Genomic DNA, 27,475 nt, shown 5'->3' on the forward strand with positions numbered 1-27,475 from the left:
AATGTGAAAATCATCAAGAAGCAGAATCACCATGAGGAGATGTCAGACGGGTCAGAATCAACAGATGATACTGACAAGGAATATGAAAATAAGCAGGAATTCAAAAGGTCGACTCAGGGGCAGGGGTCGGCTTATAAGTCTAGAAATCAGTCCGTTGACGACCCCACTCAGTCGCAACTCAAAGACATGATGAAAATGGTTAAAGATCTGCAGGCCCGCGACAAGGGCAAGAGAGTCTTCACCAGCGAAGACTTCTATGATGGTTTGGATGGGGACGACAATCTGGATAATCTCCCCAGAAAGTTTATCAAGTTTGATGGTTTTGGCGACCCCAAGGCTCATCTCGCCATGTTCTTCGCTGAATGTTCAAGATTCAAGCGAGACAACCAGGCACTTTTCCTTTGTTTCCCTCGCAGTCTGGAGGGAACGGCAGCCAAATGGTATTCTGAGCATGTCAATCCGATCGAGTTGAAAGAATTTGACAAAGTGGTGATCATGTTCATCGAGCGATTCCTCTTTAATGCTGAGGCACTTCCCACCCTCAGTCATCTCTGCGGCCTCAAGCAGAGAGAAAATGAAAAGGCTAGAGATTTTATCCATCGTTGGAGGTCAGCCTGTAATAAGAAGAGAGATCCCATATCAGAGGGGCATGCTTTGTCCCTAATATTGAGTAATTTCTTGCAGCCTCTGAAAGGCCTCATCTCCACCGCACCATCCAGAACCTTTATTGAATTAACAGAGCGAGCCGAATGGCTCGAGTTGAGTATGGAGAATGGTTTCTATGAAGGCTTTACCTTCACCAAGAACAACAATCAAAATGAGTCAAAGAAGAAAACTCATTTCACTAATTCTGTCAGCAATAATAAATGGAATCATCGCAAGGGGCAGAATAAAGACTTCTGTTACGAGGCAGGAAATTCAAGCAAGAACGATCAGAAAGGGAAGTCGATCCCATAATTCAGCAAGCCACTTCAGTTAGAGCAGGGACCGAAACCCCGAGAGAAAGTAAAACATGAAGGATCGAGTTATGACAAGAAGTTCACTCTACTAGACCAATCACTCGAGACTGTGCTCGAGTACATGTTGACCAAGGAGATGGTCAAATTGCCTAGGCTGGTCGATCCTTCCGCTCCTATGGGAAAATTCAAAGACCAATTCTGCAAATTTCACAGAGCAGTGGGACACAATACCAAGAATTGCTTTGTTCTGAAGAATATTGTTCAAGACCTTATTGATAAGAATCTTCTGGTAGAAGGTGCCGAAGACGAAAATATAGAAATTTTGAAAGAGCCATTTCCCCGTCATTCCACAGCAGTTGTCACTGAACAGTCGTTTCAACCACAGGAGCATATCAGGCCATGCTCTAAAGCAGATATGCAAGCTCAGCATCGGGTCCTTGTGCTGCAGCAGGCTTAGGCTAAAGCTCAGAAAATGGACCTTATTTCAGCCTTCGAAAAAATGAAGGTATCTAATAAGCCCACTGGGGTATCCCCTGAGGTAGCCTGAAGAATGCCATGGATTCCCAAGCATTTTGTTAAGTCAGACCCAGAGAAAAGTGGGACACCTGCACCAAAGCCAATTACAACATTATCTAATATTTCAATTTTAGACTTAGCCCAAGCTTCCGCCAAGCATCAGCAGGTGTTGGATAATCTGTTGCAAAAAATCAAGGTGAAACCAAGCACAACCCCTGAGGACATGGCCCACATAGTCAATTAGGCCATGACTAATGCTCCGGTTACTTTCTCAGACGAGGATCTTCCTAAGCCTCATGTATTTCACAACAATGCTCTGTATGTTGTGATTCGAACCAGAGGAATGATTGTTCCTCATGTGCTGATAGATGGAGGCAGCATCCTCAATATATGCCCGGAAATGACTACCAAAGCTTTGGGCATTAAAGAAGAAGACTATATTCCAGATCCAATCACCATTTATGGGTTCGATAATCATGGCCAAACAGCGAGAGGAAAAATCTTTCTGGAAATCTTCATTGACTACTCGGTCCATTCAATCCTCTTTCACGTGGTCAATGTGCCGCCCACCTATAATCTGCTTCTCGGGAGACCATGGATCCACAACACAAACGCAGTACCATCTACTCTGCATCAGTGCATCAAGTGGTCAAAAGGTGGTATGATCACAACACTCTTGGGCAAAGATCCGGAGCAGAGGTTGGCACAGCCCATGGTTCCCAGGCCCACTTTTACTACTGATATCCCTAGCATTAGGGGTATTGAAGATGTCAGCTTTGAGGAAAATTCAGGGATATTGCAAATGACAGAACAACCGAGCATACAGTGGCTACGACCCAATGGGAAGGCCCACAGTTCTTCAAGATTGGAGGACGAATCGACTACAGCACACTCAAGGATCATCCTCTATTCTCCCAATTTATGAAGGCCAAAAGGGGATTTGATCTATTAATGAAGCATGGCTATCAGCCTTTTCGAGGCCTAGGCAAAAATGGAGATGGTCGTCTCGAACCAGTGATTCCTCAGCATTGCCCTAAAAGGGCCGGATTAGGCTTTTATGGCAGAAAATCTCAAAAGGGCACTATTTTCGTCAAGGGAACACATTAGAAGAATCCATCTGTCTTTTCTTTTCTATTCTTTTGTCGGGATGATATCCCATTTCATTTTCATCATTGTCATTATGATCAATTCTATCTTTCAATAAAGTTGCAAGTTTCCTTTATATACCTGGATGCCATTTGTCTCTATACTTCTTATTATCAAATCTTTGCAAAATTATCATTATTTTGCTCTTTTATCTTTCTGATTATTTTCTTAATAAAAACAATTTGTTTTATGATGGGCGATTTCCTTGAATCAATTTATTCTCCAATTTTCAGAATGTCTTCCCGATCTATCAAGAAGCTCGTTCTTAATCCAAATACCTTTTCAAAGTGAGCAGTGATTCGTCAGATTAAAATAAGAGCAGAAAGCAATCAGAATACAAGGCAGTCAGAAGAACCCGTAGAGTTCAATTCAGCTCTTCAAGAACTACCAGAATTCGCAGCAATTCAGAAACAAGATGAGCCATCATCCTTAGTTCAAGATCCGACTGAGGATATTAATATCGGATCAGAAGATGATCCTAAAATTCTCAAGATTGGTAGCAGCTTGAGTCCGGAAGAGAAAGAAAGACTCATCAATTTCCTCAAGCAACATAAAGAAGTGTTTGCATGGACGTATGATGATATGCCAGGTCTGGATACCAAATTGGTTGAGCATTGCCTCATTCTAAAACCAGATGTCAACCCAGTTAAGCAGAAGCTGAGAAAGAGGGATCCCCGAGTGGAACAACAAGTTATGGAAGGTCTGGAAGACCTACTCAAAGCAGGGTTCATTCGAACCATTGACTATCCAGATTGGCTAGCAAATATTGTCGTTGTTCCCAAGAAGAATGGCAAAGTTTGAATTTGCATCGACTTCAGAGATCTCAATAAAGCGACTCCTAAGGATGATTATCCGCTTCCTAATATTGATCTTTTGATTGACAGCACGGCGGGCCACGCCATGTTCTCTTTTATGGATGGATATTTCGGATATAATCAGATTAAGTTGGCCACTCGCGATCGTCTAAGACATCTTTCACTACTCCTTGGGGCACTTTTTGTTATACAGTCATACCATTTGGGCTTAAAAATGCTGGAGCCACCTATCAGCGTGCTATGGTTGTTATTTTCCATGATCAGATGCACAAAATCATGGACGCATATGTCGATGATATTCTGGTAAAATCCAAAGAAGAGGAAGATCACATCGAAGCTCTCAATCAAGTTTTCAAGCGGCTCATTCTTTACAAGCTAAGACTCAATCCACAAAAATGTGTTTTTGGAGTCGAATCTGGCAAGTTGTTAGGCTTTCTAGTCAGCAAAAAGGGGATAGAAGTGGATCCCGCTAAGGCAAAGGCTATCATCAGCATGCCGCCCCCGACCAATCTCAAAGAATTGCGTAGCCTTCAAGGACGCATGCAATCAATTCAGCGATTCATATCCAATTTGGCCATGAGATGTGAGCCGTTCAATCATTTGCTCAGAAAAGGAGTGAAGTTCGAATGGGGACCAGAGTGTCAGCAATCGTTCGAACGCATAAAGAAATATTTGCTCAACCCTCCTGTTTTAAAATCGCCAGAATTGGGGAAACCCCTACTGCTATACATTTCAGTCAATCAAGTTGCTTGCGGCGGATTCTTGGCGCAATATGAAAAAGGCAGTCTGATAGAGCATGCCATTTACTATGTGAGCAAAACCTTCATTGATTATGAGAAGAAATACTCTCAGATAGAGAAGACATGTCTAGCTCTGGTTTGGATGTGTCAGAAATTGAGACACTATCTGCTGGCATCTGAAGTCAAGATCCTATCCAAATTAAATCCTCTCAAGTACATTCTAGAGCAACCCTTCCTCAGTGGACGGATTGCCAAATGGCAAGTCCTATTGATGCAATACGACTTGGAATATGTCTCTCAACAATCTATCAAAGGCCAAGCAATTGCAGATCAATTGGCAGATTTCCCTCTAGCAGAGGACGTTAAAGCCGAAGATGATTTTCCCGATGAGCGGATCTGCAATATTCAACAATCCCCAATTTGGAATTTATTCTTCGACGGTTCCAAGAATATGGCAGGCATAGGAATTGGGATTCTGCTAATCACACCAGAGAAAGAGATGATCCCCTTTTCTCTTAAACTGGATTTTCAGTGCACGTATAATATGGCCGAGTATGAAGCTTTGATACAAGGTCTGAAAATTCTACAGGACTTCAATGTCAAAAGAGTGCATGCTTATGGCGATTCTTTGCTCGTCGTCAATCAAGTCCTAGCCGAATGACAAGTGAAGGATCAGAAATTACTTCCTTATCAGAAGATCATCTCAGCTCTTGCCGACAAATTTGAATAATTCCAACTTTTCCATATCAAGAGAGACTTCAATCAAGTTGCAGACAGTTTAGCCAATCTGGGATCCATCATGTCTTTGAAGAACGGAGAATCTTGTCGCTCATTTAAAATTGGCAGACTTGATCAACCCGCTTTCGTCCCAGTAGAGCAGATAAACCAGGCTGAGCAGAAGAAGAAGCCCTGGTATCATGACATCAAGAATTTCATTAAAACTGGCGAATTTCCTCCAGAATTCTCAAAGAAAGAGCAGCGAGCAATCCAGCGCATGTCTGCTCGATATTTTATTCTTGTCGACGTCCTCTATCATCCTGGGTTTAGTTCTGAATATTCCAGATGTTTGGACAAAGAAGAAGCCAAAGAAGTTGTGCAAGAAGCACATGAAGGTATTTGCGGTGGTCATGTAGGCTATCAAACTTTTGTCAAACAAATCATCCGAGCAGGATATTACTGGAGAACTATGCAACAAGATTGTTATCGTTTTGTGAAGAAGTGTGTTCAATGCCAGATGCATGCACCTTCTATTCATGCGCCAACGACATATTTACAATCTGTCGTCTCTCCATGGCCGTTCTCTATGTGGGCCTTCGATGTCGTAGGTCCCATCACTCCGTCTGCCTCAAATGGTCACAAGTATTTTCTTGCCGCAACAGAATATTTTACTAAATGGGTAGAAGCAGTCACTCTACGCACAGTAGAGAGTCGACACGTGGTCTCTTTCATTCACAAGAATATCCTTTGTCGTTTCGGCATACCGCATGATATTGTATCAGATAATGGCAGCCATTTCAAGAATGAGAGAATGAGGACATTCTGCTCAAAGTTCAGAATCCATCATCATTTTTCTGCTCCTTATTATCCTCAAGGGAATGGTCAAGCAGAGGCCACCAACAAGATTCTGATTTGAATTCTGGAGCGAACTTTGGAAACAGACCATGACTGGCATGAGAAGATTCATGACGCATTATAGGCATACAGAACCACTATTCAAACTCCAACTAATGCTACTCCCTCAGAACTTGTCTACGGAACAGAAGTAGTACTTCCTCTACATGTTCAGAAACCTGCTCTGAAATTTGCATCACTTCTAGAATTACCTCTTGATCAGTATCAGCAACAGCGATTGGTACAACTTGATTTGCTTGATGAAAGAAGGCTCAGAGCAGCAGAGCACGCTCAGTCATACCGTCAAAGGATAGCCAGACAATATGCAAAATATGTCATTGAAAGAAAATTTTGAATTAATGATCTAGTGCTCAGATCAACGGCTTATCTCAAACACCGCCCGGGCGGCAAGTGGTCACCAAATTGGGAAGGTCCCTATGTTGTCAAAGAGGCATTACCCCGCAATTCATATCGGCTCATCAATGCCGATGGAGTGGAATTACCAGATCCTATCAATGCTCGACATTTGAAAAAATTCTATACTTAATTCTTATTGTTTGTAATTCCTCCAAAATTTCCTTCGAAAAATGATCAAATTCTCTTTTCCCAGTTATACTGGAGCATTTTAAAATTTTGTTTTTATCTATAAATGCCCTGTATGCAGGCAGGATCAAACAAATCTCCCATTCTGCACGCATGTGCACCCATTTATATCATTTTGCATACATCTGCATTCATTTGCATTCATCTGCATTTGCATCAAGCTTCCTCGCTCAGAAGAAGGGGTTAATCCTGAAAATAGGCTTTGAAAAGCTAACTATGATGGTCCATTCAAATCATGAACTAAGAATTTTTATAAGTTGAACTCTTCCTTCTTAAACTGTGATCCTTAGGTTAAATCCCTAGGGAATTGATAGTTCGTAGGTTGAATCCCTATCGAACCCATGTCGTTCCCAGTGAACCAATGTCATTCTCAACTGAACCTATGTCGTTCTTAGGCTGAATCCCTATAGAACCCATGCCGTTCCCAGTAAACCAATTCACAATTTTGATCTCCAGGTCATCCAATTTCCAATTTCAAATTTCGACCTTCTGAGTCAATCAATTTCCAAATTCCAATTTTTAGATTTCAAATTCCCAATTTCCAATTTCAAAGTTCAAATTCCAGATTTCCAATTTCGACTTTCGAGTCAACCAAATTTCAATTTCGACTTTCGGGTCAATCAAATTTCCAATTTCCAATTTCCAACTTCAAATACCAAATTTCAGAATCCAAATTTCAAATTTCCAATTTCCAAATTCGACCATTTTGGGTCACCCAATATCCAATTTCAATCATTTTCTCTTGCGAGAAACCCTTTTTATAGGGAGAGTTCGAGGGAGCTCGTTCTTTTCGCATGCTATCCAATTCGTTCACTTAGCCCCTTTTCAGGGAGAGTTTGAAGGGACTCGTGTCTTTGTGAACTGTTTGTAAAACAAAATTCCAATTTCATACAAGGAACCCTTAGTTCAAGGAGAGCTTCGACGGAAGTTCGCTTTCCTTGTGACCATAATTTCAGACTAGGCCATTTCATCATGAAGGACCCTCTTTTCAGGGAGAGTCTGATGAACTCGTTCCTTCATGACCAATTCACTGACCTCACCAATACCGGCCCCATTTCCATAAGAGAAGCCTAATGTTAGGAAGTTTTGACGAAAGCTTAATGTCTCTTCGAAAGTTCGTTTTGCAAACACCTCCTCTTCAGGGAAGAGAGGAGTAATTTCTAATTCCAATTTCTAAATCGTCTCCTTTGGGGAAAGGAGAAGAGAATTTCTGTCATGGATGTGTTGCGTGGTGCCTCAAATGCTCGCTTTCACAAGGGATGTCAAGAAAATTTTGCCAATTTGTCATCGAATATTTGTTGATTTCAAAAATCTTTATTGTATAAAATTATTACCTCAGAATACCCTCAGTATTACTTCCGAAAGGACAAAGCTTTCGCGAAAAAAAAAGATTCAAAGTTCAAAATCTTTCTATTGGCCAACCAAAAGGATGAAGAATAAATCCGCGATATGGCCAACAAAGAATATTCAATGTTGTTGCAAAGCCATGAGTGATTGATATTGATCGCAGTCAATAGCACATTTTTAAAGACCATTCTTGAAAAATAAAACAGTCGAAATATCCTGGGTGATACAGAAAAATCCACTCAATCTACATATCTCCTCAATCACCTAAGCTGCAATTAAATATCTGCAAAAGGGATCTCTCAATTGTCGTCAAGATGAAGGCGAATTGAGCGAGTAGACCCCCAGGGCCAAAGAAGATTTGAAACATCTCCAAGATGCCGGAGTTTGTAACGGATCCTTCCAGGGAAAGTCCAGAGCACTGTCGAGATGAAGGCAGATGCGATGAGCCTCCGGACAAACCCTAAAGAATATTTAATTCCCGCTATCATCAAGAGATTTCCCACCAAAGAGCCAATAACTGTCAAGATAAGCCCTGAGAGAAAAGAAGGATCGGAACATCTCTGAGATGAAGGAGTTTGTGACGTACCCTTCCCCAAAAGAAGAGAGAAAAGTCAGGACATCTCCAAAAATAGAGGATGATGTAATTTCCAAAAAATCCAAGAGAGATCCAATTATGTTAAAAAGAGAGTGCAGAAAGATCATCGTGAGAAAAGAATCCCAAGATATCAGACTGCCGAATCTATCAAGAATCTTTTTAATTTTGTGAAAGTCTTTTATCAATATTCTTTCACTAATAGCTCTCGCAATATCAAGAATACTTTCTTTTTCATCCATATCAAGGAAATTGATAGCCTCCTTGAAAGAAAGCCAATCGTAGGCAATTTGAATTCGAATCTTGATTCTACAGAGTTAAGCCTAGTCAGAGGTAATACTTTCGGTAGACAAGAAGGAATATTTTCACACCAATGTGCATCATTTTCCAATCATTTTGAATCAACAATAATTTTCAACATTTTGACAATATTTTCTAGCTATCCTGGCATGAATCGAGAGCTTGAGGTTCATCTTTAGCGCATCCTGACACCATCCCTTTTAGGACTTGATAACGGGAGTTTTCAAGATTCCTTCCCTTCTTTGATATAATCTCAGCGCCTGGGCTCTCAGATTCGCACACTTTCCTGTGTCCCCACTGTCCCACCATAGACAGTCCAATTTTGGCTTGAGGTTAAGCCACCAATTCCAGCAAAAGGCAATTTCAAAAGTTACTTAGTCTCAGCAATGAGGTGCCCAAAATCAAATCCCTTTTCAAACTTTAGGGACCCCAATTCTATCCTTTTGCAAAACCCCTGTCGGATTTATTGTGCAAAATACGAAGGTTCCATCACGGTCTCTTCTTTTGAGGATTTCGTCCGTTTTCAGCTCGATCAGGTTAAGGGCATAAACCTGGGCCTCATCTGATGAGGTATTCCATTTTCAGCCCGATCAGGTTAAGGGCACAAACCTGAGCCTCCTTTGATGAGGTATTCCATTTTCAACCCGGTCAGGTTAAGGGTTAAGCCTGAGCTTCGTTCCATACGAGGTATTTCCCGTCCCATCCAGGTCAAGGGCAAAACCTGAATCTCACTTCTTTTAAAGCAAAATTCTCCATTTCATATCTACCATCATCACTTGAACTAATTCTTTCATACACAGTCAGATTCATCTAACTGAGGCATTTTTATAGTTCAAATTTGGTGTGTTTTCTTTGCCACTAAGCTCGGCCATATACCGACTTAGTAGCAAAGAGGGGCATCTGCAAACACCCCAAATTTTCACCCTCATCTAGTGTTCATCTATTTCATATGTCACTGCATATCATTGCATGCATTCGGCATACCATTTCATTGCATTGCATGTCATTACATCTCATTTTTGAGATCCAGCACTCCTGTTTTTAAAATATTTAATCCAGATTCGGGTTTTAAAACTTTTCTTTCAAAATCAATTGTTAAAACCTGGGTTTTTTATCAACATTTTGTCATTTGTTAACCTCCAGGATCTCATATTTTAAAATGTTTTTCTTAGAAAACAATCTGGGTTCATTTTAAACTCAATTTTAACTGATTTCAGTCCTCAGATGAGACCCATTTAGGTGGTGTCTCTTCTGGGTTCCTTCATTTATCAAATTTATCAAAAATTTCAGAGTCTTTGTTGGATCAGGACTCTGTCTTTTCATCTTTTTAAGCCTTTTCAAAACTCCATTTTGATTTTTAACTAGACATAGTCTTATCCCTTGTCCATTTCTATCATTTTGGCCAAAATCCCAGAGTCCTGATCAAATCAGGACTCTACCCCAGAGTCCTGATCGAATCAGGACTCTATCCAAAATTGGCTTTCATACTTCATTTTCACTGGTTTTCAAAAGCTTTGCCCAAATTTCATCATTTGCTTATCAGAAAAACCAAAATTCTTAAAGTTCTGATCGAATCAGGACTTTTTCTTAGAGTCCTAATCAGATCAGGACTCTGAACCAAAACTTCAATTTCATCTTGTTTTCAACTGTTTTTCAAAATTCTCTCATTTGTTTTCTCAGAAAATCCAAAAATCTGAGAGTCCTAGTTCAATCAGGATTTTATCCTCAGAGTTTCAGTTGAATCAGAACTCTGTTTTATTCCAATATTCGTTATTGTTTTCACTATTTTGACAAGTTCTTTCATTTGTTTTTCAGAAAATACCAAAAAAATCTAGAGTTTCAGTCCGATCAGGACTCTGTCCCAGAGTCCTAGTCCAGTCAGGAGTCTGTTTTGAAGTTTGTTTTTACTCCATTTTTTTATTTATGTCCATTTGTTTTAAAAAATTAGGTCATTTTGTAGAGTCCAGTTAATCCAGGACTCAATTTCAGAGTCCTGATTGAGTTAGGAGTCTAACCCTGACTGTATTTTCTGACTTGTTTCACCATTTTCGATTAAATCTTTTCAAAAACTCCTTCATTTGGCTTTTAAAAACCAATATCACAGAGTCCTAAAAATTCAGGACTCTAACTCGGAGTTCCAGTTCGCTCGAGGCTCTATTTTCAAAGATCTTGAATTTCAATTATTGATTTTAACCTCTTTTCAAAGTTATTTTCAGTGTTTATTTCAAATTTTTCAAAACCTGGTGGGGGCCCACTCAATTGGCGCCACATCCAGAGGAGTTCTAACCCAGTTGGAACTCTATGCCATTTCAAAAATTTTAATTTCAAGTTTGCTTTTGAAAATCTTTTGAAAACTCTCTCAATTTCAAGTTTTAAAATCATTTTTTGAAAAACTCAAGTAGGGCCCACTCGGGGTGGCGCCACATTTGAGAAAGTCAGGGCTAGACTAAGGTTAGTCAGTGTCTTGGTTAGTGTTAGAGGTTTAGAAGAGTCAAAAGTTATTTAAAAAAAAAAACTCATTTTGAAGTTTGGATTTTAAAACTAGTGTTTTTAAAGGTTTTTAAAGAACTTTAAAAACCCAAATGTGGAAAATGCCAAGTGGCATCACATTTGGGGATTTTTTAGGTTTAGCTAGGGGTTAATTAGGTATTAATTAGGATAATTTAGGCTAGGGGTATATAGGTAATCCTCTACAAAAATCGCTCCCCCTTAGAGAGTCCAAAAATTTTAAAACACTTGATTTTTAACCTAAAAAAAAATTATAAATAGAGAGAGAGAGAGGGGGACGATTTTCATTATTCATCCTTGGCAATTCTTGGAGCTTCTCTCTCCTCTCCAGCCCTTCCTCCATTGCAGCAACCTCAAGGTAATATTTTCTTTAATTTTTAGCTTTTATTTAATGTTTTTAATAGTTTTAAATCAATTTTAGCCATTAATACCATCTATGCCATGGATTAAACCATTGATTCAAGTCCAAGAACCTCAAGAGAGGTTCAAGAAAGTGATCTAATTCTGTTTTATGGTGTTTACAGGGATTTTAATCCATTAGAATCAAATATAGCATTGATTTACATGTTCTTAACCGATAAAACATGTGATTTACCCTTTTAATGGGTTAAATCCCTGCTTTTAAAGGTAAAATTAAATTTCAGCCATTGATTCCCTAATCTTTGTTTATTTCTCTGTTTGTTCATGTTTATTACACGTTTTCCAGCATAGAAATAAATTTTATTTTACTGTTTTAGTGTTTATTTTATTGCTTTCATTAGTTGATGCATATTTTATTAGATTTTATTAGATTTCTATGTGTTTTTAGTTTAGAACAGAAAAGAGCATGCTGTTTCGGATTGAAATACTCACTTTTAATTTTTGATTTTTTTATATGTGATACATGGATGTATAAATGAACTACTGTAAAAAAATCAAAGGTTTTGGGATTCGAGAACTCTGTCAAAAAAATCAGACATCAAATCGGGATTTTAAAGCTTTAAAATCGTTGTTAAAATCAAAAGGGTAATATGCTGTTATGATATTTTTCTCATCCAATGTCAGATTTGAGATCCGTAAAGTGCTATGGATTTATATTAATGAGATAAATTTACTGTAAAATTTTGGGAATTTTTATTCTCTGTTTAGTATTTTCCCTCTGTCAGAGAATCTGATTTTAAATTTAAAACTCGTTAGGGTTTACCAAAACCCTAATCAGACTTGTGTTATTCATAGATCCCAAACCACAGATCTGATTCATGATCTGTAAAAAGTGAGTATTATTATTTTTCTGTTCACTGTTCACTGCTAAAATTTCAGAATTTTTTGATTAAATTTTCTATTTATTTCTGTATTTCCAATCCTAAGTAGCTGTTTTAACCCCTGTTAGATTTGTTAGATTTATTTCAGATTGCCGGAAGGGTTTCTCCCTAACTGGAGATGCTTTTTCCGATCTGTAAATTGGGAAATATTTGTTTTTATTCCTAGTTTATTTCTGTAAAAATCCAAGAAGTTTTTATGGAGGATTGACCCCTGATTCGGGTCTAGCTCTGAAACTGGTTTGTGACTTAGGTTAAAAATAACATATTTTAGGGTTTTAATGCAACTTTTTGGATTAAAATAATGTCAAAAAATTATTTTTATGATTTCAATATGACTTCAGAGACATAACAAGTTCAGGTACCAATTTGTATGAAATTTGGAATCCTTTTGATGCCTAAATTGATCAAATTGCAAAACAGGGCCCCGCAGGATCCCGAAACACTGCCAAAATCACAAGTATGTGTTTTTAGGGTTTGTTCATGTTTATAATCATATTAGGATGTTTCATGTTTGATTTTATGTTTATTTCAATCATAAATCCCAAGTTTTTACCAAAATCTATTTCAGAAAACCCTGATTTCAAGGCCATAGTCTTGCTATCAGGGGCATTTTAGTCATTTGACCTAAATTTCGAAATTTTAAACCCTAATTTTCATATTTTTAATCATGTCACATCATATTTGGTTTAATTTATCTTCATTTTAATTTTAAAACTTGCATTTTATAAAATATCTTTCTAAAAACCTTGATTTCAAGGCCATAGTCTTGCTATCAGGGGTATTTTGGTCATTTTGACCCTAATTTCGAAATTTCAAATATCATTTTCATATTTCTTCTATTTTATTTCATATTTTATTAAATTTATATCAGGGAATCATGGAAAATGGCTTATGTCTAGCAAAATCCAGTAATTTCTACATATTACTGGATAAATCTAGAAAAGCCAACATATTTTCACTAACCAGTTTTTCTAGTTTTGCGGGAACATTGAAGACTTTATTTTTCTTTAAATTCCTGTATTTAAATTTGATTAGTGATGTAAATTATAATTAATTTTGGAATAAGAATTTCAATTCCTGTATAGAATAGGATGCATTGCATATAGTTTTAAGCTTTGATATATAACTGCAATGTATGCCTAATTCATGCATATTTTTACCAATTCACTATGGTCTACACAAATGACACATGCACTAGCTCTTATGGAGTTGACAAACTTGGTGGAATTTGTATTTATGACCATAGTCAGAATACGAATGATACCTAGATTTGTAATCTTCGTATTAGCCACATTCAACCTACACTCTTAGGCTAACTTCAAAATGCAATGCATTTCTCAAAAATACAAAAAGGATTTTCTCAATTCCTCAAAATCAAGTTTTTCAAATCCATATTCATTCATTTCATTCATTTGCAAATTCCAATTTCAATTCAGAGAAATCAATTTTCTCAAAATTTCTAAGTCTTATTCAAAAATCGATTTTCTCAAAACATTGATTTTCCAATGATATTTCAAGCATTTACTAAGTTCAAAATCCTGATTTTCTAAGTTATATTTTCAATTTCAAAATTTGAATTCCAAGAAATCAAGTTTTCCAAAGCTATTTCACATTTCTCAAAATCGATTTTCACAAAAACCTTTAGATTCTTCAGAAATCGATTTTCACTTTCTCAAGTACAGTATCTCAATCATGATTCACGATTTTCCAAGTGTTATCTTTTCCAAGAATTCTCCAAGTATTTTAAATCTCAAAGCAAACATCATGTTTTCAAATATGCATTTTCAGAAAATTCATAGCACATGCATGATTCTTTGTGTATTTAGGAAATAGAACATGATTTAGACAAGTTGAGCAAAGCTAAGCACACAATTGTTCCTTGGTTTAATTACCCCTGGTAAAGGAGCCAGGAACGGTTGAACCTCGTACCGACAGGCGAGTCCCATTCTTCGGAATTATCCCGCATTTTAAAACGGAGGCGAGTTATTTTCAAAATCTTTTTCAAAGGTCAGTTTGACTTGTAAAAGTAAAATTTTTGCGATGATAACAAGTCCAAAATTCAAACATTGGACATAGCAGTTCGAGGCTTTTGACTGGAAGCTTCTCCCTTTTTTGGGTTGGATTTGAGAAAATGTTGTGGGAACCCTGGAATTTTACTGGCTGTTGTAGGAGATACTTCAACTGGCTCTTCTGATACTTTTAGCTTATCAAAAGCTGAAATTATGTCCACCTTCTTGGTGGCTGGTGCTGCTTGTCGTAGCACTGAAACCTGGTGCTGAACTCGGAGATCTTGTGCAGAACACAACTTGATGTGTTCGTGAGGCAGGAATGGCTGTGCAGACACTACTGCCGTGGTGTGCGAAGGAAAGGGCTGCTTGAGAATATCCATTTTCTCTTCTTCTTCTCCTTCCACTAAAAGATTTTTATCAATAAGATCTTGCACAATGTTTTTGAGAACAAAGCAGTTCTCAATGTTGTGCCCCACTGTCCAGTGGAACTTGCAAAACTGATCTTTCCATTTCCCCATGGACACGGGGGGATCGGCCAATCTGGGCAACTTAACCATCTCTTTTGACAACATATACTCGAGCACATCCTCGAGTGATTGGTCTAAAGGAGTAAATTTTCTATCGTAACTCCATCCTTCATGTTTGGTCTTCTCACGCAGTTTCGGCCCTTGATCCTGCTGAGAAGGTTTGCTGTATTGAGGAGGAGGCTTTTCTTTCTGATCGCCTTTGTTGCCTGAGCCGTAGCAATAATCTTTCTTCTGCTCTTTATACTGATTCTGACTGTTGTTGTTGTTGTTGTTGTTGGCAGAATAGGTGAAGTGAGCTTTCTTCTTCTGCTCACCTTGAGGGTTGTTTTTGGAAAAGGTGAAGCCTTCGTAGACTCCATTCTCCACACTCAGCTCGAGCCATTCGGCTCATTCAGTCAACTCAATAAAGGTACGGGATGGTGCAGTAGAGATCAATCCTCTTAATGGTTGTGAGAAATTATTGAGGATTAAGGATAAGGCGTGCCTTTCCGAGATAGGATCTCTCATTTTGTTGCAGGCTGACCTCCATCTGTGAATAAAGTCTCGTGCTTTCTCATTCTCATTCTGCCTTAAATTGCAGAGATGACTTAATGTAGGAAGCACTTCTGTGTTGAACAAGAAGCGTTCAATAAACAGATTTACAACTTTGTCGAACTCCTTGAGCTCGATGGGGTTGATATGCTCAGCATACCACTTAGCTGCAACTCCTTCCAAGCTGCAGGAGAAGCATAGAAATAGTGCTCGGTTGTCTCTCTTGAACCTCGAACATTCAGCAAAGAAAGTGGCGAGATGAGCTTTCGGGTCACCAGAACCGTCGAACTTGATGAATTTTCGGGGAAGATTCTCCAGATCATCATCCCCTTCTAAGCCGTCGTAGAAGTCCTCGCTGGTGAAGACTTTCTTGCCCTTGTCGCGGGCTTGCAGATCCTTGACAACTCTAGCAATTTCTCTGAATTGTGCTTGCAGGGGCTTTTCTGCATCCTGACTCTTTGATTTGCGGCGTTTTCTTTGTTCTTGGCCCTGCTTCTGAAATACCGGAGGCACTTCATATTCTTCATCCGTATCTTCAATTGAGTCTGTTCCGTTTGAGATTTCTTCAGGCTAAACTTGCTTCTTTGGAGCCTTCTTATCCCTGTGACTATGGAACTTCTCTCTGAATGGATTTCTTTCTGAGCTGGTCCCGGGCTGCTCATTCATCATCTTGTTCATCATTTTTCGGAACATGGCATACATTTGAGGGTCTATGCCATCATCCTCTTGTTGCTGCTCTTGACTCCTCTCGGACCGGGGGGAACCCATCTCTTCTTCTGAGGCCGACGAGTACTGAGATGTCGTTGTTCTTTTGCCTAATCTTGTCTGAACCATCAAATGTTATGGATGCTCTCTGCAGGGCAAATACCTGATTAGATTCTGGAGGAATTGGTTTTTGGAAGAAATATTTGCTGAAAATATGATAGACAATTTGAAAAAGATATCCCATTACTAGGGACTGAGTCATCGCGAGAATCACGACAATTGTGTTGTCATTTGTTTTGCAAGAGAAATAAACAACGAAAATGTGCCTTGTTACCTAGGCGAGGTCGTCAAACCATAATAGAAAGAGAGAGAATTTTATTGAAATTAGAAAAATATGATTTTATTGATCTTGACAAAGAGGTGGAGGACAAACAATTTGCCACCATTCACGATAGTCGGCAGACACTCTAGGATCAGGAAAGATTTTAAGAGAGACAAAGGAATCCCAGCCGTAGCGGGCAGAATGATATGCCCCGGACCATTGTGCAGAAGTGAGATCAAACTCTGCCATAGCTTCTGATAACAGTCGGGCTTTGACATACTGCTGCCTCTGGGAGAACTGCCGAACACATCTCTCTGGTTGGTAGTAAGTGCAGAAGAAAGGTCCCAGCAACTTCAACCGCTTGCCATAAGCGTATGTATATCTGGGAGGAGACAGTTGCCGATCAAAATAGTCTCAGACAATGTCATCTTCTTGAATGCTGTTGATCATGGATCGGTACTGCGCTACTAGAAGAAGTTCTTGTCCATTGTATCTAAAAGAGTTTGCTCGGGCTGGAACATGTTGGAAGAACCAGGATTGAAGTGCGTAGATGCAACCTTCAACTAAGATAGATTCTCCGAGTGAGAAATGGGTCAGACCCCGATACAGGAAAGCAAGCGCTGCCATGGCTATGGAGAGACGGTTGGTTTGTCGACTTCCCCATCTTCTCATAAGCTGGATTATTCTGATATCCATGTAGTTTTGTCCATCTGGGAAGAGGGCTAATCCTACAGTGCATAGAACCATTGCATTCTGGATCCTTTCTCTGGTTGTCCTTGATAGCGAACTGACTTCAACAAAGGTCCCGTACTGGTGGTACAACTCGAGTAGGTTAACATATTCATTTCCGTCCAACTGGATCAGGGGCCAGGATCGGCGGCCTGTCATACGAGCTAATGAATCTCGGGGGTCCAAACCCTTGACATTGATAAGGAATTGATGTTCTAATGGATCTCCTGGTTGACCGGCTGGTTCTGGTAACCCCATGATTTCTGAAAATTCATCCATTAAAACAGTCATTTCTCCCCATGGGAACCAGAATGTACATGTCCGTGGATTCCATCGTTCTGCCATTGCATGGATCATGTTGCCATTGATGGTCTGCTTTCCAACTGCTGACGCTAATTCTAATCCACACTCGCTTAAATGGTCTGGGAACATTCGGGAAAAGCTTTTGAGCCAAGAATAGTACCACCGGAGAATGAAAGTTCCGGTGCTAAGGGCTCGATGTTCAGGACGACCTTGTCGCACCTCGTAGGAGATGTGACCTTAAGGAAAGATAGGATCGACTTGACTGGATGCCATCGAACTGAAAATAGAGAAAGACTCAGAATGAGACTTAGGAAAATGTGGGAAATTTTGAAAAAATTTTTGCAGGCAGGATATAAAATACAGCTGGAAATTCGAGATCCAGTAGAAAGGTAGAATGGAAAATCACCTGGGGTTTTGAGAGAAATAAGATATTTTAAAAATCATCCAGAGTTTGAGAAAATAAAGGAAAATGATGAGAATATGGGTATTTGAAAATACTTTTGGTGAAAATATGAAGGAAATAAAGGTAGCATATAAACAATCACATCCTGCACAAACATTTATGCACATTCAGCACTCCCTAAAAGGCTGACTCTAGATGCATCACTTTGAAAACAGCTGTAGGACCCTAATCCTAACTCTAGGTTCAGATCATCTTTGTCCAATCCAGTTATGCCGATATACCTGAATCGAAATTTGAGGTACGTGACATATAATCTCAACTCCGGTTCTAAGGTAAGGTTTTCCAACATCCTTGAGCGCCTACCGATATACTTCGGACTGTGGCCCGTGGTACGTGGTAGGGGGGTGTTAACCCGAATAATTGGCCCAATTGTGAGGCTCTGTCCCGAACTAGGGTTCTGGAAGAGAGCCTAATAACGTGAAGACCGGGTAATGATAGGTAATTGAGGTTTTGAAAAAAAATGATCACATGCAAGAAATAGATGGCTCTAAAACCTAAAGAGATAGACTTTTGAAAATCTTTAGAGAAGCATACATTGTTTGCATTCATATCCTAAATTGAGGAGGGTTGTATTTAGACCTAAGTCTATGTGAGCATAAAAATTTCTCCTCAATCTGGTCCTACCAAACCATGCCTAAGCTATATGCAGTCAATGTCAGCTAGGTCAGAATCTAGGCTCCTAGGTTCGCATGATATCAAAAGTAAAGGAGCTGACATTTTGTGAACATAACTTCGATAATTGAACTAAGTCAAGCATAATTTTAATCAGACAAGGACAGGTCCCATCACGGTCGCCAAACCTGTTATCGTCGCAAAATTTTTCCCCGTCTTCCCTTCCTTGCGGAAGAGAGAGGAAAATGCTTTCGCGATTCAAACTTGACCGGATTTTGGAAATTGTTTTGAAATACTCGCCTCTGTTTTGAAAATTACGGGAAAATCCATGGGATGGGGCTCGACCTGTTAGTACGAGGTTCGACCGTTCCTGTCGCCTTTAACAGGGGTAATCGAACTAAGGACCAAAATTGTGCCTTAGTAAGATTATCAAAATTGTGTTCTATCCTAAATGCACAAAGAATTCAGGCATGTGCTATGAGATTTTGTAAAATGCAGGTTAAAAAAAATATGATGCATGCTTGGAAAATGCTTTGGAGTTGGAAATAGTTCTAAGGCTAATGATGAAAATCAATTTCTCAAGAAAACTCAAATGGAAAGGATTAGAAATCTCGAGAAAGATCATAAAAATGTGGGAAAATCATGAATAGTTTAAAAATCCTGAGAAAAGGTAAGTAATTCTTAGGAAAAGGATGAACATTTGAAGGGAAAATGCTGATCAGGGAAATTATAGCTTCGAAAAGTTTCTTAGAAAAATGGGCAAAATTCATTGGACAACTCTTTAGAGAAGGAAAATTGAAACTCGGGAAATTGAAATCCTGAGAATCTTAACTTTGAAACACTTGTAAATCGATTTTGATTTTGGAAAAGATGAGAAATTCCCTTTTAAAAGAATCTTAAGAAAATTACATTTTCCAGGGAAAGTCACGGGAAAACTTGACTTGGAAAATCCGACTTTGAAAATTTTAGAAGTTCCTTTGAGAAACTGATTTCCATGGAAAACTGTGAAAAACTTGCCTTGGGAAAACCGATTTAGAAAAATTTTCAAAATTTCTTGAGAAATCGATTTGAGAATGAAATTTTCTCAAGAAAATCATGAGAAAACCGATGATTTCATGATGCAAATGATATGAGTGAATGAATGCACTTTGAGAAGATTTTCTGAGAGATTTTATTGGAAAATGTGTATCAAGCCAAAGTAAATCCTTCACATATTCTGACTGTGGCCATGAATATGTTCAGGGTTTTATTTGAGTTAATTCACAATGTTTTGAAAAATTGGAAACATGATGTGCATTTTTAAGATAGCCTAAGAGTGTAGGCTCAATGTGACTGGTAGAAAGATGATGGATCTGGGTCTCGTCCATATTCCGACTAGGGCCGTAAATATGGACTCCACCGAGTTCATCAACTCTCTAAGAGTTGGTGCACGTGCCATTCGTGTACATCCATAGTGCTTTTGAAATAAAATGCATGATTCATAAGATCAGGATATTACAAAATCAAACTACATGATATGCATCCTAATCTAAGCAATAAAAGTAAATATCATTCCAAATTGATTATTACATCTCTGACATAAGTCAAAATGAAAAAAAAAAAAAACATGGTATAAAAGAATCAGCGTCCTCCAGGTTATCCTGCAAAATGAGAGTTAATACAAGATACCCAAGGAAATGGGTATGTATATGTAATATATACAACGAACATATGCATGGTCATGTATAAATGCTTGAATTTATGCTAAATGGCATGTGATAATGAAGGTGTATTTATAAAAAGGACAAGAAAAAGAAAATATTTACATAAATACTTGTATGTGAAAACAAGTGCGCATGAAGATATACATACATAGATATAAGTGTACATATATATATATATATATATATATATATATATATATATATATATATATATATATATGTGTGTGTGTGTGTGTGTGTGTATAACGAGAAAATACGTATAGTAATTAGAATTTCGTATATAATGGGTAAAAAAACAGAAAATACAGGGTATATACAGTTTCTGTAGGTGATTTCACAAAGCTGTAATTCTCAAATTATAGCACATTTCTCAGTAAAGTTGGGCATGGAGCTTCTCTATATATCAATAACAAAGCATACAAAGGGTGGCATAGGGATCATGAATGGATATGGATATATCCATTCATGATAGTGGCCGATTATCATGACTGGATACCTTGATTCGGCAGAAAAGATGGTAAATATATAACATATATAATGTGCAGGTGAACAAATACAGTGAGTGTGTGGCAGAGTATAACTAAATCTGAAGAAGCAAGGGTGAACTAACCATCATGGATTGAATCTATGGTGACTATTCAGTATTGAACCAATTTCTAGATGCAACAGAGCATAATCAGCACAAACCAAGCTATATATATACATATTAATGACATAACAATTGAAAATAAATGATATATCATATATCTTAGAGCCATCTTATACAATAAATCAAACGAACTGATCATGCAAAATGGGATCAATTGCTTGTAGTAAACGGCATCAGTAGGTGTCACTGCTAATGACTATTGTGATAAAAGGGCCCTAGATGATGCTATTTACAGAGAGGAGTTGGAGGTTATACATCTACTCTGCTGGACAGAAGATAGGATATATTAGTTTACAGAGGCTAAAAAAAAAATAGTAAGTAAGGAGGGCTTATAAGAAGAAGTAAGTAGATATACAGGTGGCATGATATAAAACACATTCATGAGCATGCTATTAATATGCAAGGACATACAGAAAGAAAATAACGGCAAATATGCTGCAGGTAGTGGAATTAGCTCAGGTGACTAAAAAATGAAACAACAATAGGACATGCTGATGTATGGATCGATACTGAGGTACTTAGAATAAATGTAACAAAATTAACTATATGCGACTATAGAAAACTAGATGCAAATACAAATGGGTATAAATGACTAGAAATGGAACAAATATCAGCATAACAGTATGATTTACAGAAGAGGATATACTGATAATACAGGGCATGTGAAAAAAAAAAATATACAGATAACGATATCAACAGTCAAAAAAAAATGTGACACTACAATAACTGTGGTGCTATGAGAATGTGCTAAAGGGGGGGGGGCGGGGGAATATAGAACCTTAGATGGTACACAGATAACACACAGGAAATATGTGTGCCTCTGTTAATGGCATTGCTCATTGTACGATGGTCCCTTCTGGACATCGTTTTACAGACACTCTCTTCAAAAGCCAGCTGAATGTGTAAAGACTAATGATATGCAGGAAATTTAAAGTCAATATTAAATAGAAAAGACATAAGAAACTAAAAAAAAAATCATATGAAAATAAGAAGATTATCATGGCTAACCCCTGAAACATGGTTTACTGCATTTGTAAAAGATTAAGGCATCAATAAAGCTGAAGTCTTTTATAAAATTCCCCCCTTTTTTTTTTTTAGTGATGAAATCAAGGATACTCAATAGAGGATGCTCTAGATACGAATATGGAAATCCCGAATCAAAAGGAGATATTATTCTAAACTGTTTATGATGCTGGACTGAATCACATAAAACCTTAGGAAAAACAATTACAAGTAGGTTAAATATGACACTCTACTGAATCGATAATGCCATTGCGAGGCATTATCGATTCTTTATGCATTAGATACACAGAGGGGCAAACCACATCAACCAATGAAATGGGTCTGCAAAGCACATGGCAAGAACACGATGCCTAATTTACATAGGTGTAGATGCAGAGGGGTTTTACCTTAATTCAGCAGGGGTGCAGAGGGTCTTCCCTTTTCGGACTGTCCTTGAATTACTTGCTGAGGGGTGCTGATGTCTTGAGTTGTTTCACTTCCAGACGCCGTGTTTTGGGGACTGGTTCACTGAATGGAGGAGGCGCAACACTCAAGATCGACTGCAAGCGACGAGGCTTCTTATGTATGCCTTGTAGTTCCACAGGAGTCCTCTGATTCTTCGTAAAAGAGGAAACCAATGAGAAAAGGGGAACTCTTCTTGGTCTCTTCGGTTAAAGGGGAATGGAGGCAGGCCTTACGAAAAGGGGAGAGCTGGAATCGCTGATGCCTTTGCTGCTGAACTGAAGACACGACGGGTCTCCTGTTGGTGGGTTGAAAGAGATGAGAGCAAGAGTTCGTGAACAGGGGAGAACTGGGGTTAAGGGAAATCGCCCATGGCTTTGCTGGACCTTCCCTCTTTCTTTAATAGCCGATGCTTCAAAACACCCCCCTTTTCCTCCCCTTTAGCCGATCTTGATAACTCTTAAAACAAACTTTTAAAAAAAAATTGAAATCCTTTTGAGAAAGGGGGCTCGCCGTTTTGAGAGGGGATGACTCCTATTCTTACGACGATATTTGAAACTTAGGTAAAATGGGGTCTTTTTTACGGTGGCGCCCTTTGGGGCCGAAAAGGTAAAACAGAAGGAAAATAATAAAATAAAGAAAATAAAAAAACGAATTTTTGTTGTTTTTTTTTTTTTTCTTCTTTTAAGGTGGTGCCACCTCAGCTAGATTTGAAAACTTTTTTAGATAAAAAAATAAAATTTTGCTGTTCTTGGCAAGGAGCCTTAGTGGGGCGCCACCTACGTGGGCCCACTAATTATTTTGTAAAAAATTAAATCAAAATAAAAGAATTTTATAAATCGGTGCCACTTCCGGAGGGGCACTCTTTTGAAAATACGAGAAATAATTGAAAATTTGAGTGTGACACCGCCTCGAAGCGGGTCCCACGTCACTTATTTGAAATAAAAGCCAAATGAGATGTTTTTTGGAATTTTCATAATAGTAGGCTAGTTTTGGAAAACACGAAGCAAAATTTGGCTTGATTTCAAAATTTGGAAGGAAATGGTTCTTCAGGGCGAAATTTTGAAAGAAGTAGGGAAATTCGGAGCCTTATTGTAAAAGTTTGAAATAAGATCTTATGAATTTTGAAATTGTGTCCCCCTCTTTTCAACTGGCGAAATTTTGAAATGTCAAAACCATCCAGATTGTTTTCTTGAGAAAACTTTTTGTAATTCGGGGTCCTGGGGGTAAAATGGGAAGAATTGATAATTTTGAAAACCCAGGGTTTTAAAATCAATTTTGAAAAGTTTAGAAATCAAATCTGGATTGACAATTTTGAAAATCAGGAGTTCCGGATGACATGCTGTGCAGTGAAATGATACGAAATGCTCATGCAATGCTATGCAAAGACAGGTTCTACAAAATTGTCACTCTGATTTTGAATTTGAAAATTCTGACTTCTGGTTAAGCATGAGATTTTGAGGATTTGCAATTTGAAGATGTCTCTGAGTCTAAATAGAGAAGTTTTGAGACTCGAGAATGGAATTTAGGACTTTCTGCAAGGTTCAATCTTGAAAAATAACCATTTTGCCCTTCATTGATTCCGGAGAACCGAAATGTGATGATTGGTGGAGATGTCAAGAAGGTGAGTGAAAATTTGGGGTGTTTACAATCTATAATAGCTTGTAACTAACATGGATCAATGAATCAGGCAAAGCATGTGCAATTTAACTACGATTATTCATATCCATCAATATAGTATGCATCAAGGAACATAAATAACCAATATCATGTAGGATCGGTAAGTTCAATAACTATCACAAGTGCTGAAAATAGACAAGTGACCAAAGTAACAGGAACACAAGTAACTAAAACCACAATCGAACTGTAGCAAGTGCTGGAAACGAACAAGCAACTAGAGCAACCATACAACAAGTAACTAGAACAACAAACTGCACGGTAACAAACACTAAGCAGCAAGCAACTATAGTAATAGCTGAAATAACTGTAAGACAGGCACTCACAGCAGTAACAAATTGTACCAAGTACTGAACAACAAGGCAACCAAAGTAACAACTGAACAAGAAGGGCAACTGAAGCCCAAACTACAGAGCAAGTAAAGTAACAACTACAGTAAGTCAGCTGATTGGTTAGTCTTTAAGTTCTTCTGATTACTCCTTCGGGTACGCGAAGGAAACCTCGCATTCTGTGAGACATGCACCTGGCGTCTGTTATTCACGTTCTAGTGTGGTAACCGGGGAAGCTACAGACCGAGTCAACCTCATGCGAGCAGCACACGGCTAGGAGAAAATACTCGCATAGGCAAGGATTGCAATCCATACTACTGCAGTAGTGAGGTCCTAAGAAGGCTACCTCGACCTCCCTGACTCTGAGTGACTGGAGGCCAGAGGACGCTACAGCTCCTATCAAAACACGTGTCGTAGTAACGAGAAGTCACTCAGGGTTGTACCATCCACCCTCTCCCAAGGTGAACCGTTTTGTGAATGGGGCGAAGTAGGTTTATCTTTCTTAAGGCTCATGTTCAATCATACCTCACAACAAGGAATTTGCCTCGTGGTCCCCGCGAGGTACGCAAAACGAGGACTTGGCTTGCCCATTCACGTGCTCAGCCTCATGCGGCCAATGGAGCACGCTGCTCGTGAAAGCCATCATAATACCATATTATTCATTTCTGTTTTAGGGTATATCACACAAGAGTCCACACAACACAAGGGCCACTGCCCGAAGACTCCAACTGAGCCCATATCAAGTCATATCATTATTCATACCCTATGGGGTTCAGTCTTTTTATTTTAAGAAGTAAGGGCACGTGGTGCGCTTACCAATGTCTCAAGCAATGTACATCCTTAGGATACGTACTACTCAATATCCGTGTCAGGATGTGCCAAGTGCAAAGTGTAAGAGTGTCACATGTTTCTATCTTTTGCATAAGTATAAACAACAGAGGCATGCATATATCATCTCTGAGAGACAATTAAGTGTACGAGCAAATACACATTTATATGCATATTATATCTCATCAATATTCCCTTATATAAAGCATTGTTTCTAAAACAATAACAATGGCACTCGCATATCCACAAACAAGGCAAAGCAGTACGAGTGTGTACTGAACAATCAAGTGTGAGCAAGCATCATAATTCAATGTAATAATACAAACTAAGCGAGTAACCACAAGTGTGGGTAGTCGTGCACGAACAGAATATGACAAGTACACGAACAAGCTAACTTAACATTGCAGAGCAACGTGCCTCACAATGAGATAGTTAGAAGCATATGGCCACGATAAAAACTGCTCTTGAACAAATCAAGACAAACATACAAAGCATGTATCTTTACATAAGCGAGCTCGTCTCGCAAAGTGAGCCTACAACTCGAAAAACTCGCCAGGGAGTTCTACGATGTGGATACACCAAGTATAGTCGTATGAGCACTCAAGTCTCGTGAATCTCATAACTACACAACGAGGGACAAGTACCTTGAAAGGTGTGCAATAGCCAAGTGTCATAAACACATAGGAGAAGACACATTGTTCGAATCATCGAACCAAAACCTCTGGATAATCTAATCTTATGTAAACCGATACGCACACAGCTACAGTGAATCGTACCACTCACAAGCGTTCACATGCTTTACATTTGGCGAACCACACATAACGGAGAGTGCTAACTCTGATGCATTTAACGTAACAATGCACGTGTAACAAAATACATATTTAACTATTTACTATTGCTATCAAGGCGGCGACAGAGACAGTTGTTGTAAACGAGTAAAGTGGCAACTATGTCGTGCAATGGGGAAGGTACGGCTAGTCAACTAGCTATCTTGTGCAAAGGACTACAAAACTACAAGGAACGAAGCCCGAACACTTGCTGCACCGAAACCGCAGCAGCAACAACCCAATCTGGTTGTAACAAGGCTAAACTCTTGCCTAAAACTCGCAGCACCATCCAGCTAGAATGCAGCCCAAGTGCTGCAACAACACAACTCGGGAACAAAGTCTCCAAAACAACTATGAAGGCGATACTGTCATGCGAACCCACGCAGCCCGCTGGTCTAGACAACGGTACAGACCTAGGCGGCAGGATCATTAGGTCTAGTGTCACAGGCACTAGTGCAGCCCCATGGGCTGGAGACCGGAGCTCTCAATTGAAATGGGAAACGAGACTAAAGGGAGGCAAATCCAACATCCGTGTTGGAACCGTTCCCCAAAGAGGTCGGCAACCTTACCAACCACACTGATGAAAAGACACTAAGCGTACACACGCATGCCCAGTTTGGGCTGTGCTGCCGAACTGCGGCAATACCCGCGACGAGGTGGTAACACCCCATAAGGGTTCAACTGAAGAAGAGGATGGAGACGAACAACAAGCTGTATTGTCCCATATCCCGCACACTACTGGGACTGAATCCCTTGACCCAGGTAGGTTTGGCCCAGAAAGAGCCACCACAGACGGTCACGACAACAAGGAGAGGTATGCATCACAGAACATAAAGTTATTGATGTAATATCGTGAATTGTGTACAGATACACATAGACACGTATGTGCACCATGTCACAAGTGCGAGAACTAGTCAAGTGTCAATACAGACATTGCACGCTATGATGGGACAGTTAGAACATTTGTCACGGTAAGGCATGACTCAGAGGCTGTGCCAAGGTTCTTAACCCATGCATCGCAACTACAAGCGAGCTCATCTCGCTAAGTGGGGCCATTGCCCACAACAGGACTCGCCAAGGAGTTCTAACAGTCGCATAAGTCTCATGAGACTGCGACTATACATAAGGGTGCCTCAAGAATCCCTACGTACTTAGGGAAAATGCATGTAATTTGCCCAAAGCTAAATCATGCATTCAAAAACAACGAATGTGATGATAGCATCAATTCGATGACATATGCCAGGGGTTTCATACTTAAGTAAAACCTCATTTACTTGAAGGTGTTTAACAAAGTATTCGTTTTGTGAATACACACACACACACACACACACACAAACACACACACACACACATATATAT

This window comes from Nuphar pumila, chromosome 1 (genome assembly GCF_984573655.1).
Source record: "Nuphar pumila chromosome 1, dmNupPumi1.hap1.1, whole genome shotgun sequence".
In the NCBI taxonomy this organism is placed as follows: domain Eukaryota; kingdom Viridiplantae; phylum Streptophyta; class Magnoliopsida; order Nymphaeales; family Nymphaeaceae; genus Nuphar; species Nuphar pumila.